This window comes from Lactuca sativa, chromosome 5, assembly GCF_002870075.4.
Source record: "Lactuca sativa cultivar Salinas chromosome 5, Lsat_Salinas_v11, whole genome shotgun sequence".
Taxonomy (NCBI): domain Eukaryota; kingdom Viridiplantae; phylum Streptophyta; class Magnoliopsida; order Asterales; family Asteraceae; genus Lactuca; species Lactuca sativa.
Genome location: NC_056627.2, coordinates 197617960 through 197632583, shown reverse-complemented (window position 1 = coordinate 197632583; position 14624 = coordinate 197617960).

Below are 14624 nucleotides of genomic sequence, written 5' to 3'. Positions count from 1 at the left end.
TGTATGAATTGTGTGATGCCTTATATCATAGGAAAACCGAATGCCATGTATTACTTGGAATTAATGTTCACCCTATTATTTGCTAGGTGTATGCTTTCAAAGTTATATATGCTTAGGATTGGATAGCTCTAGAATGATGGGTTCTGCCTCATTTCTTGTTCCATGTTTGGTTGTGGAGTTATGGTACAAACTTTATTTGACAGTCTATATGATTCTATTTGTGTATAACTTGCATGCATAAGACAACCAACTGTGTTGATTAAGGTTTCTGGTTCTGCGAGGATTCAGAAATCCTACAAGAATCTAGGATATACGTATTATGTTGTATAAATTATGTTTCTAAGTATAGTATGGTGAATTGGAGGAATCATGCCTAACCTTTAGGAAGGTTCAAGTAGGTTTGGAAGGTAGTATTAGGCTCGTACTACTGGAAGCACATGTCTTGTAACCGAGACGAGTGCAAATTTGGAGACTCCAAGGATACCTATGTGGAGAAGTCCTCTCGAACCTCTTTATTGATTGTTTTCTATGTTGTCTTTTCAGTTTGAGGATGGTGATGACTACACGAGGAGGTTCAGGTTTAGGATCGGGTTCTGGTTCAGGTGCTGAGCTGATTGATGAGAGGCTATGGGAGCTTATCACAGTCGAGGTTACGCATGGCATCCTTGACGCTACCCCAGTGATTTTCAATACCGTCAAGGAGGGTATTATGGAGATCATGAAGGAACATCTCAGGTCATTTCAAGTTGAGATTGTCGTGGGTCAGGTTGGGGCTCGAACTCCTTCGTTCCGGGAGTTCAAGGCATGTGGAGCACCTGAGTTCTTTGGAGTTAAGGTCCCAAGACGTCGCTTGATCACTGACATGGAGAATGCTCAGCATACGAGGTATTGACCCAAGGAGGCAAATATGGGATTCACATCCTGCTTGCTGAGGGAGCGAGTTCGGGACTAGTAGGAGGAGGTTACCTATGGGATTGGATGATTTTGTGGCTTGCTGTGACCCTTCTATATAAGGATTGGGAGTTGTCCTTACACAGAGAGGGTATGTGATTGCTTACGCCTCCATGCCGCTGAAGCCTCATGAGGCGAAATACCCCATGCATGACTTGGCGTTAGGGGCGGTGGTGTTTGCCCTAAAAAACTAGAGACACTATCTTTACGAGGTCTGATGCACTATTTACACCGATCCTAAGAGTTTGAAGTATTTGATGGATCATATGGATTTGAATATACAGCAACGGAGGTGGTTGGATGTGGTGAAAGACTATGACTGTGAGATTTTATACCAGCCTGGGAAGGCCAAATGTGGTAGTCGATGCATTCCTTAAGGAGGTGTTCTTCTTAATCCAAGATATTTGTTTGAGGATGACTCCCACTTCACCTTTGATGGATTTGATCAAGGAGGCTCTGGTGGAAGGATTGAAAAAGGAAAAGTAGAAGACTAATAGGATTAGAGGGCAGATTCCTTTGTTTGTTAGGGACATTCAAGGGTTACTGACTCAGTGTGGTAGGGTCTGGGTTCAGACATCAAGTGGCATGAGGCGGACAATCTTGGAGGAGGCGCATAAATCAAAGTTCTCTATTTACCCGGGGGCCACAAAGATGTACCGAGAGTTGAGATTGAGTTACTAGTGGCCCTGCATGAAGAGGGAATTTGCTTGGTTTGTTCAGCGGTGTTTGACTTATAGGAAGGTCAAAGCCAAACATCAGTGACCCCACGACAAGGTCCAACTGTTACCCATACCCATGTGGAAGTGGGAGGAGATCACTATGGATTTTATCACGAAATTGCCCTAGACTGTGTAAGGTGTAATCATTATAAACTATGTATATGTTGCATGCATTCATATGAGTACATATGGGAGAATATTAATGTGGATCTAACACTTTTACGATGTATACATATCCAACTTTATGATGTGTTTTGGCATTCTAGAAAGGTCAACATTGCACTAGGGTGTGGCAAGCCCTTGAGTTAGTAAGTGTGGTTGTGGTTGTTAACATGTTACCTAGCATCTCATGACATGATCTCCTACCAAGTGTGGCATATTTTTCTTTGAAGTGTGGCAAAATAGTAGAAAAAATATTCAAAATTTTTTACACTGCATACAGAAAAAGCAGGCGTTGTTGGTGTCAGTATGTGATGAACAAACTCGGTGGAGTGTTTGTAGGTATTTGTGTGCCAAAAAATCATAAGGATATAAAATCATCATGTGTAACAAACATAACAAGGTGGACAAACAAAAAAGATAGAAGAAGAAAAAAAACTAGGACTAGAATTTCATAACATAAATAACCCTATAGATTTATGACTCCGAAAACAAACATCAAGATTAGCATAAGCATATTCACAAGTCATAAACTATGGGAATTAACAAAAAAACTAGTAATAAAAACCTAAAAATATGAAAACAAAAGCAATAGCCAAATATATCTTCTTCATCTTGACCTTCCCTTTTCTACTTCTCTCATATAATGAGGTAAATAACCAAAAACCAAAAAAAAATACTTTTAATTCTTCACCTACCCAATAATGAATTACAACTTACAAGAACTAGAAGGGAAAAAAGGCAAACTGTACACAAGAATAGAAGAAGCCACCCAATATTCCCATAATGATTCTTTGAATGTTTCTGCCTGGGTCGGGTCAGGCAGTGCAATGAATCTAGGGGAGCCAAGTCCACTAAAAATCCCACAATCCATCAAGTTTTAGTGTTAAACTAATTCAAAATCTCGGACAAAATAATCCAAGGTTATTTTGGGAAAAACTGCCATACCTTAAGTTTTTGATATTTGAATAGAATTTTATTTTCCAATAGCCGTATTGCATTAGGTTTCTTTCATTGTTTAATGTAAATAGGATTATTTCTTATTGTTTTTTTTAACTCTAGTTCAACTAGTTTTGTTTTTACCTCTTCTGTCCCCTGTTCTTTTCATCACCTGATCATGTTTCCTTTTTGAAGGTTTCTAGAACAAAAACCCGCACTTGTTCTATTCTTGCATCTGTGTTTATTTACACTTGAAAGACTTGGTGAACAAGTAAATTTTCCAAAATTTCTTTGGTTACCTGTTCTTCCTTTCCTCTCCCCTGTTTTCCGTCCATGTTCCTTTGTTGCTGTCAGAAAGCTTAAACCTTACACTTATGGTTGAACTGTGTGTATATTTTTATTTTAGTCCCTTAATTTCACATTAATTAAAAGGCTGCAAAAGGCTAGTTATTGATAAGTTTTTGTTTAGTTTGATATATTGGCTGTTGTGTCTTGTTGATCGAACAGGTAAGTTCAATCTAAAAAATTGACTAATTGACAAAGACCCCCTTACTCAAAAAATGACACACACATTTTTTAAGGTTTACATGTTAGATAGATGATTGGCTGAGAATGGTTCCCCATTCTCAATCTTTTTTTTTCTCAATTGAACTTTTATATATATATATATATATATATATATATATATATATATATATATATATAAAGAGAGAGAGAGAGAGAGAGAGAGAGAGCTAGGTTCATATGTGGATGGGCATCTATTGTGTGGACGTAAGGACTAATGAGAATTTAGGAAAAATTAAATAATTAATAAATAACATAAGGGTATGATAGTAATCTTATCTGACTTTAACTATAGTAACTGTAATGCCCGATTTCCCAGGTACATTAATTAATATTATAATTTGAATTGTGTTGAGGTGACTCGACGAGTTGGTGCTTAGACTCGTCGAGTCAGGTCGCGAATGGGTAACATGGAAAATGATTAGACTCGACGAGTCAGGGGAGTGCACTCGCCGAGTCAGAGTTGACAAAAGAAACCCTAATTTCTCGGGTTTGGGACCTATTTAAGGACCCTTATAGCCACCATTTGCGGCTACCAGACCCTTGAGAGAAACCCTAAGAGTGCTTGAGCGTTTGTGAGAGGAAAGAAGCCATTATTTGATCTTTGTGGGTTGGTTTTGCAAGAAGAAGGTGGTTCCAGCTTAGAGGAGGCCAAGGAGGTTGCATATCTATGGATCTCAAGCAAAGAACATCATCCTTGAGGTAGCATATCGATCCTTTTTCTGTTTTGTTGAAGAATCCATGGATCTAGGGTTTTCTATACCCTTTATTGGGATGATTTGTTGGATATATGGTCCCTTATCATGTTTAGACTTTGGATCTGGACCCATAGTGGTCCAGAGAGCTTTATCCATCTTGCTTTATGATGAGTTATGGAAAAAATGGACTTAGGATGTTGTATTTGGGGCAATTTCTTCAAGTAGAGTTATTTGAACATTGCTTGAGTATCAATTTTGAACCTTTACGTGTTTATTGAGCTTGGGAAGGTCAGATCTACAGATTAGAGGAACAAATCTGACCTCAGAAGGCCATTTGAGTTCGAGCATGGAATGAACTCGCCGAGTCCATGAGCAGACTCAACGAGTCTGACCGGGTTGACCCATGACTCACACAGTTGGTGACTCACCGAGTTGGGGGAATGAATCGGTGAGTCAGTTGGGATTTAGGGGACTTGAGTTCACGTCTGAACTCGCCGAGTCAGTGCCTGACTCGACAAGTTGGGTCAAGGGTGGCCATTGACCAGCGTTGACCTGAGTTGACTTGTGTTGACTTAAGGGAATTAGTCAAACTAAGTCAGGGTGGTATTAATTAGAGATGTATTTATGCTATAGGAGGAAGCCAGGTCGGAAGATTGAGCACGAGTGATCATCCGACATCTTCGAGGTGAGTCTTCTCACTATGCCTTACCCGATGGGGTGATTATGTGTGACCGGAAGGTCTTATGTGTATAATGAATATGTGATGTATGTTGTATATGTAATATTTTATGATATGAGTATGATGATGTGGACCAGAAGGTCAGGATGATATGGACCGGAAGGTCAACAGGGTGTGGACCGGTAGGTCAACAGAGTTATGGGATGGAAATCCCCTGAGACACTTGGATCAGAAAATCCCATAAAGTTATGGCCTGGAAAGGTGTATGTGCTGTATGTGGTATTTTGGGGAACTCACTAAGCATTATTGCTTACCATTTGCATGTTATGTGTTTCAGGTACCAGTGATGATCACGAGAAGGCGCCGACATGATCAGTTCACTCTTATAGTGGAGATGTTTTAAGATTCTGGGGATTGTGATTTGCACTTACGTTATCTGAAAACAATTGATGCACGTTTTTGAGAACTGTGATTGGAGTATTTTATTAATTTAAAATGAAAAATTGTTTTTGAAAATTTGCGGTGTTACAGTAACTAGTTAAAAACATTTAATATTCCTTTAAATTAGGGAATTCAATATTAAACTCGCTAAAATCCCAGATTATCTTTGTAACCCTATTTGCCTCTTTTTCTTTCTTCTATACACAAGCACAATCCCAAATCAATGAATCTATTCATATTTCCATGGAAAACCGAAAATTCACAGCACTTGAGATCAGTAGGAGTGCGATTCAGCAATATAATGCCTCAATTTCTGATTTACATCCACATATAGAGACGATAAGGCAGAACATGTAAAGGGATGTGATGTGGGTTGTTGATTCACATGTAGAGATATTATTATTTTTGGCATTTATTCAGATTGAAGAGGCTGCCTTGCCTAACATATTCGTTTTTTATTTTCACACTCCTTAATTTTTGTTCCTGTTTCCTCTATTCCACCAGCTCAATCTATTCTAATTGATCCTCTTAAACAAGTGCAATCTCATAATACCCCTCGTGGTCGTAATAGTGTAACATCTGAACTTCCAGGTATAATATTTTATGTATTTTATTTTTAGATATGTGGAGTGAATCGACGAGTTGGTGCCTCAAATCGTTGAGTAGAGTCGCGTCTGGTGACGTGGATTAATGAGGGGACTCGAAGAGTCTGTGAGCTGACTCGCCGAGTCAACGCTGCTGAAGGAAACACTAATTTATCAGGCTTGTGGCCTATTTAAAGGTCTTTATGGCCTCCATTTGTGGCCACCTTCCCCAGAGAGAAACCCTAACCTTCCTTTCATTGTGTAGAGAGAGAGAAAGAGTCCTTTTTAAGCATTATTGTGCATGTTGGAGGAAAGATTTGAAGAGCTTGGTGGATCTAATTAAGAGGAGGCTGTGGTTCTTGCATTCTTCTGTCATTAGCTTCACTTCTGAGGTAAAAAGCTATTAGCTTGGCCTCATATTTGTTAGATCTCATTTTGGGGAGTTTCTAGGGTTTTCTCCCAAATCATCTTCTGCTTTTGAGTTATTTGAGCATGGTTGAGGTTAGAACCTCATATCTGGACTCAAGGTTCTAAATGGTGTGAGGCATGGCGTGGCGGCAAGGTCAAGCCTCAAGCTTAACGAGCCATGGCGATCCATGGCGTTTTTCAAGGTGTGATGTAAGGCGGCGATTTTGTATTAATTTAAAATTATATTACCACATAAATATAATTTATATTAAATATAAATACCTTTTAGAAGTGTTAGATCAATAACTAATAACAAAAATTTAACAAAAACCACAATACTTGTATCTCTGATTAGAAAAGACATAACAAAGAGCAAAAAACCGTGTCTCAAACGAAAAAACACGCGCTATAACACGCCATAACGCGCCTTGGCCGCCATATCACGCCTTGCCATGCGCCACACCTAACAGCAACGTTATGAGGCTTTTCGTAACGGCGGAGCCACGCCGCATGCCATGGCGCGCCTTGGCACGCGCCATGGCACGCCTTTTAGAACACTATCTGGACTAGAGAAGGTCTTATGAGTCCAAAGATTCGAGCTTTATTGAGCTAGAGACAAGCTCATGAGCATTTAACCCTTTTTGGAGCTTGTAATGACGTTATGGTGAATATATGCCATGAATGAACATAAAGATCAAATCTTTACGTGACTTTCAAGCCTAGGGAGTCTAGATCTAGTGTTTGGAGTGATAGATCTGCCCAAAAACGTCTGAATGGGGGTTTAGACTGGATGGACTTGTCGAGTCCATGTGCAGACTCGACGAGTCGATTAGGGTTTACTCGATAAAGTCTATGCACTGTAACTCGACGAGTAGGCGGGACTACTCGACGAGTAGAGTTGGTTCATGAGGCCCTGGAGGGATTGAGGGGACTAGACGAGTCCTCCCGGTGCACTCGACGAGTTAAGTCAACATGGACTGTTGACTCAAGTTGACTTCCGTTGACTTTTGGAGCTTAGACGAATTAGGTGTAATGGAGACCATGGAGGGGTAGAATAGTCTTTGACAGGTTTGTTTCTAGCAGCTCACCATGTCTCACTATGATTCGCAAACAAATCAAATCAGCATCTCAAACAGCATTGGATCCACTACCAGAATACCCATACTCTACACTCAGGACTATGAAGTGTGGGCACATCACTTTGAAGACTACATGGTTGGATATGAGGATAATGGCTATCCCATATGGGAAGCCATCACACTCGGACCGTTTGTTCATTCTGGAACGAGCACAACAGTTAAGACTCAAACAGAATATAACAAGTTGGTTGCTGAGGAACAAAAGATGCCACAGGATGAAAAAGACAAGTTGTTGTGTAACGTGAAGGCCATGAGAATGATAAGATTCGCGTTACAATCTGACATATTTCGGTTAGTAAGTTCGTGCAAGACGGCCAAAGAAATCTGGGATAGGTTGAAAGAGCTCTATTGGACCGATGAAGATCTTGAACACTCCATTCAAACATTGATGTTGTCGGAATCTAGAGTCTTCGAACAGAAACCTGAGGAGAAGCTAATACAAAATTTTGATCGGTTCAATCATCTCTTAAGTAAGATGATAAAAAATGGAATAGAGAGGGAGTTGATTGAGCAGAAAGTAACTTTCATGAACGGACTCAGACCAGAATGGATGGCTGTGGTTTCTACCGTAAAAGCACATGAACAGTTTACGTCTTATTCGTTAGCGAAACTTGTGGGAATACTTAAGTCCCATGAAAGTTTCGTAACCAAAGAAGCAAAAGTGGTTTCTGGTGTAGGATCGTTGGCCCTTGTCTCAAAAGCAAAAGGCATTGCAGAAGAAGAAGATTAGTCCGATTTGTCTAAATGTGACCTTACAAGTGAGGAGTATGCTATGATGGTCACTAATCCAAAGAAGTTTACAAGAAGAAAATTCCCGGTCAGCAAGAACCAAAACTGGCAGGGAAGTTACAGCTCTGAAAAGGTGAAGGATGAAGCGAATATCTCTTCTCAATAGGATGAAGACAAGAAGGAGAGAAAACTTGCAGGAGACTCTGGATACGATTGTAACTACTGTCACGACAAGAATCACTTTGCCAAGGATTGCATGTTGAGAAAAAAGGCTGAGAAAAGAGATGGTGAAGATGATGAGGCGTACTACATGCGCAAGCTGGAAGAAATAAAGAAAAAAAGACAACTAACAGTACAAAAGGTACTATGAATGCTTTGATTGTGCAAGAGAATGCAGAGGATGACGAGTTCGGTGGCGTAAAAGTTTGGTCAACCGACTCTGAAGATGAAGAGGTAAGAAATCCCCCTCATGGAAAGGATTATGTTGCAAAGGAAGAAGGTTCAGCTGCTAAATGCTTGATCGTCACAGCCAGTCCCTCAACCGAAAGTGCAAGTGAGGAACCGAATATGACAGGAAACAAATGTTTTGCAACAAATCCAGTAAGTGAGCAGATCAACGACTGTGATAGGTTGATCAAAAAGGTACAATCCATCCTTGAATCACTTAAAGTTCCATTAACAAATTATGAAGAAGAATTAAATGAATTAAAATCTAAATTTTGTAACTTAAGTGGTAGTCTCATTCAAACTCGCTTAGCGAAATCTAACCTAACCAACCAACTCAGCAGGGTGTCTTCGAAGAATGAGGAGAGAAGGATGTTGATTGATCTGAAGGAGGCGGAGTTAATTAAAGCTAGGGATGAAAGTTTTTATTTACAAAAAGAAAATTTGAAGTTTTTAAAACAAAGAAATGTTTTTTTAATAGCTAAGCGTTTGTATACAAATATTGCTCAGTTACATTTAAGTTGTGAAATGGGAAAGAATATTCACAAAATGATTTTGACCTTTCATGAATTTAAGGAAGACGAGATCATAGCAGAATGTGAATCAGAAGTGTCATCGGATGAAACATCTGTGTCTTACAAAATTGGTCTAGACAAAATAGAAACCTTCATTGATTCTAAGGAACATAAGTGTATGCTAAAAGATATTTTAGATGAAAATGATAAATTAAGAATAAAGTCAGATACATTAAAATCATTTGACATGTCCAATGCCAAATTGGCTTCCGAAAATAGAATGAACCTTGATACTACATCTGAATTTGATGAAGAAAGCGAGCTTAGTGAAATCTCGGTAGAAGATGTCATTGATTGCTCCGAGTTTGTAAAAAGCGATACTAAGAATGAGAAACCCCTCATCTCAAAAAATTCGGTTGAATTGGTTCACTTAACAAAATACAAGCCACAAAAACTCAAGGAAAAGGCGGTGGTTTATCAAAAAGTTCAAACTGTGCCAAATCAGGTGTATGCAGCAAAAGGAGTCACTTCTAGACAAACATCAGAACTAAGAGTCTTGGTGGAAAAAGACAATGCAGAGGGTGCGAAGATTTCTTCTGGTCTGCCCCTATTGACAACGCAGATGAAACCAAAGGCTTGTCTGAGCAAACTTCATGGAGGGTTAAAGGAAGATATGTTGCTGAACCCATCAAAAAACCCTCAAGTTTCGACAAACCAAGCACAAGTGGAACTAAAGAAATTCCAGAAGAACCAAAGAAAGAACCGAAAGTTATAAACAAAACAACCGAAACTCAAAGAGAGAAACCAAAGGCCAGCTTCAGTATAGATAAATCACATAAGGAACTAGCTGAACAGAAATGCTTAAGAAATCAAAGATATGTAAAGAATCTGAATGAGCGAAAGAGCTACTGGGATTCCCAAAATCCCAACCATGTGCCTCCTAAGAAGGTCTCAACGGACAAAGGAAAGGAAAAAGTAAAGGAAAATTTCAGCCCAAGTTCCTACTAGTCCAAGTCTCAAAACCGAAAGTCAACATTCGGTCTTAAACCCAGTTTTGGCCCTAAACCCAGGTTCGGTCCCAAATCCAGTTTCGGTCCTAAAGCGAGTTTCGATACATCTAAGTCCCAATGCAAGGCAAATTCTTTTAAGGACATCAAAGGAAAGGGCAAACTAACTTCAGATTCTATGTTCCACTCTAAGAAACCGTCAGCTAACCCAAGATCTCAAAAGAGAAATCAAATGCCAATACCATCTAACAAACCAAGTAATCCACTTAAGTTTAAACAAGATAAAACCAAAATCAAAGTGTATACAATAAAAAGAAAAGATCAAACCACTTTAATAAAAAGAACATATTTGGTTGATATTTCTACTGCAATTCCTTATTCTCTAAAAAACTCACAATGACCCAAGAGACTTTGGGTTCCTAAATCTGCTTAAATTTGCAGGTAATCAGTGATGAGCAGTTCGATGATGAATGGTATATCGACATTGGCTGCTCACCTCACATGACAGGGAGGAAGGAAGAGCTGAGGGAGTTTCGGTCCCTGAAAGATGGTGGGTCTGTCAAGTATGGAAATAATTCCTATGGAAGAATCAAGGGATATGGCATGATAACAAATGGAGAATTCTCGATTCGAAAAGTGGCATATGTAGAAGGATTACAACATAACCTCATAAGTGTGTCTCAACTAGTCGTAGGAACAGGTCTGAAAGTGTCCTTTGATGATGAAGGATCTAAAATAATTGAAAAACAATCCAATAAGGTACTCTTGAAATCAGAGTGAAAGGGAGAGATGTATCCATTAAATCTCAAACCAATACGTTGTAAACCGGAAATAAGTTTGCTATCAAAGGCAAATACAGATGAAAGCTGGTTATGGCATCGAAGATTGTCACACCTGAATTTCAAAGACATGATTAATTTGGTGCTCGGTGATCATGTTCGAGGACTCCCTCTTCTCAAGTTCGACAAGGAACATCTGTGTGCAGCCTGTGAGATGGGTAAACAAAGCAGAAAGAGCCACCCTACAAGGATCAATACAAATATTGTTGAAGCTCTTGAACTATTGCACATTGACTTGTGTGGACCTTCGTCTATCGAAAGCATCAATGGTAGTAAGTACATACTTGTCATCGTAGATGATTTTTCACGTTTCACTTGGGTTTTCTTTCTTAAACAGAAATATGAAGCAACTCCCAAGTTGAAGACATTTATTAAGAAGGTGGAAGTGCAACTGAAAAAGATTGTGAGAAATGTCAGGAGCGACAATGGGTTGGAGTTCAAGAATAATGACTTTGAGGAATTTCTAGCTGATAAGGGGATCACTCACAACTTTTCAGCCCCGTATACACCACAACAGAATGGCATCGTTGAAAGGCAAAACCGTTCCTTATGTGAGGCCACTAGAACCATGCTTTCTTTTGATTCACTTCCTTTATACTTCTTGGCTGATGTTGTGGCAACTACGTGTTACACTCAAAACCGATCCTTTCTTAATAAACGATTATCACTTACTCCTTATGAGATTTTAAATAATAGAAAGCCCAATGTCAGATTCTTCTATGTGTTCGGTTCAAGGTGTTTGATCCTCAACTCAAAGGCGAACCGAAACAAGTTCGATGTTAAAGTTGATGAAGGTTTATTTCTCGGTTATTCACTCTCCTCGAAAGCTTATAGAGTTATAAACAAATGATCCAAAAGGATTGAAGAAACATATTACGTCACCTTTGATGAGAATTACATAAAGAAAGTTCAAAGAAACGAAAGTCACTTAGGGGAAATTTTTCCTACATCAGGACAAGTCTCGGTTCCTATATCCAACCTGTTCGAGGAATACATTCGGTTATTCGATGAACCAGAGAAAGTGGCACACTCAGAGGCAAAAGTAGCCGATAACAAGATTGATAATCTCCAACAGATTATTGATGATGCGGCAAAAGAAATGACAAGTGACATTCCAAAACTGCAGGTAATCAATCCTCTGCTGACTCTCAAGACTACGACTCAACGTTCAAGGGGGAGAGTTCAAATGCACTAAGTGCAACCAATGTATCTTTTGAGGGGGAGAATTCTACAACATCCCCATCTAATAAAGGTATATTTGAGGGGGAGAATCCAACTCTAACAGAGGAAGCAAACTTTGATGCTACCTCTGGTTTCGCTTCACCAGTCGAGGGGGAGAAAGACCAGGTAACTGATGAAGGCGAGAGTGATTTCTCAGAATTTGAAGAAGAAGTGAATGCTGAATTGGATTTGAAATATGATCCAAATTATCCTCCGTTAGTGAAATGGACCAAGGCTCATCCTAAAGAGAAAATTATTGGTGAATCTTCTGAGAAAGTTCTTACTTGTTCTCAAGTAAAAGCGAAACAAACTGCATTACTATCTAAAGTTGAGTTCTGTATGTTTAACTCGTTCATCTCCAAAATCGAACAAAAAAAATACATGTTGCATTTGATAATTCTGATTGGGTTCAAGCAATGCAAGATGAGCTCCATGAGTTTGAACATAACCGAGTTTGGAGATTGATTCCCACACCAAAGGATGCTTCTGTAGTTGGCTTGAAATGGATTTTTATAAACAAATTGGACAAAGAAGGGAACGTTATTCGAAACAAGGCTCGATTGGTGGTAAAAGGATATTGCCAAGAGGAAGGGATAGATTATGAGGAAACTTTCGCTCCTGTGGCAAGGTTGGAATCGATTAGAATATTCCTAGCATACGCTGCCCATAAAAACTTTGAAGTCTTCCAAATGGACGTCAAATGTGCTTTCTTAAATGGAGAACTAGAAGAAATAGTGTATGTTGAACAACCTCCCGTATTCGTGAACGAGAAATATCCTGATCATTGCTATGTGCTGGATAAAGCAGTTTATGGTTTAAAGCAAGCATCGAGAGCCTGGTATGAAACCCTAACTCATTTTCTTAAAATGTCAAAATTTAAGCAAGGTTCGGTTGACCCTACCTTCTTTCGAAAGAAAGAAGGCGAACATATAATGATAGTTCAAATTTATGTTGATGATATCATCTTCGGCTCTACGAATCCTAGCTTAACAACTGAATTCAGAAAGTTGATGGAGACTAAATTTGAAATGAGCGCAATGGGTCCAATTAATATTTTCCTTGGTTTAAATATAAGACAGGGTCCAAAAGGCATCTTTATCAACCAGGAGGCATACACGAAAAGTCTGTTAAATAAATTCGGCATGACAGGTGACTCTAAAGTGAAGATTCCTATGGCTTTTGGTACGAAGTTAACACCGTCTCTGGAGAAACCTGTTGTTGACATTATGCTTTATCGACAAATGATAGGGTCCGTTATGTATCTAACAGCTAGTAGACCGGACATTATGTTTTCTGTTTGCTACTGTGCTAGGTTTCAAGCTAATCCAAGAGAACCTCACATGCTGGCTGTAAAGAACATCTTCCGTTATCTAAAGCGAACTTCATCTCTCGGTCTTTGGTATCCTGCTAAATCAGGATTCTTTATTCAAGCTTTTTCTAATGCTGCTCTTGGAGGGTGTGGACTAGACCGAAAGAGCACTACAGGTGGATGCCAATTTCTTGACGGAAAACTTGTTAGCTGGCAGTCCAGAAAGCAAACCTGTGTGTCACTTTCTACAGCAGAAGCCGAATACATAGCTGCAGCTTCTTGTACTTCTCAAGTTATATGGATTCAAAGTCAACTAAGAGATTACGGACTAAAGATGAAGAAAATTCCTCTCTATTGTGATTCAGAAAGTGAAATAAGGATTTGTCACAATCCAGTGCAACATTCCAAAACTAAGCATATTGCACTTAGATATCATTTTATCAAGGATCATGTCGAAGAAGGGAACGTAGAAGTACATTTTGTTCGATCTACTGATCAACTAGCCGACATATTCACTAAGGCATTACCTGAAGCTCTCTTTAACAAAATCTCACAAGGCTTGGGTATGAAGGAAGCAGATTCGGTACCAAACACTCAAATCTCTCATTAAAATTAAACAAGCGAAATGGAGCGAACGCTCGGTCTATTTCAGCTCCTTAATTTTTGGGAACCGAAATCAACCAAACGCTCGGTCTATTTCGGCTCTGAAATTTTTGGGAACCAAAGTGAACCGAACGCTCGGTCTATTTCGGCTCTGAAATTTTTGGGAACCGAAATGAACCGAACGCTCGGTCTATTTCGGCTCTGAAATTTTTGGGAACCAAATGCTCGGTCTATTTCGGCTCTGAAATTTTTAAGAACCGAACACTCGGTCTATTTCGCTTCACTCAATTGAGATATGGTTTCGGTTGTATACTGTGTAAATTACTTCTCTTCTCTTCATTTGGTATATGCTTATTTAATTTATATGTTTTCTGTTTTTTTTTTAGAAAACTTCAAAAATCCAAAAATATTTATTTTATTTTATTTTTATTTTTGTTCAGAAAACTCAATATTTCAAGATATTTTTCGATTTGTTTGTTTTGTGTGGTGTGTTTGTTCTTACTTTAATTAGGTCCCAAAGGTTTCAGAACCAAAGAATTTAGAGTTTCAACAGGTACAATTATTTCTATATGAATTAGTTAAGGGTCACTAGAAGCATGCTGCAACATGTTGACCAAAGCCTCTATGACGACGAATAGGCCTTAATGATTCGATCTATACCTATCGTTTCTTCCCA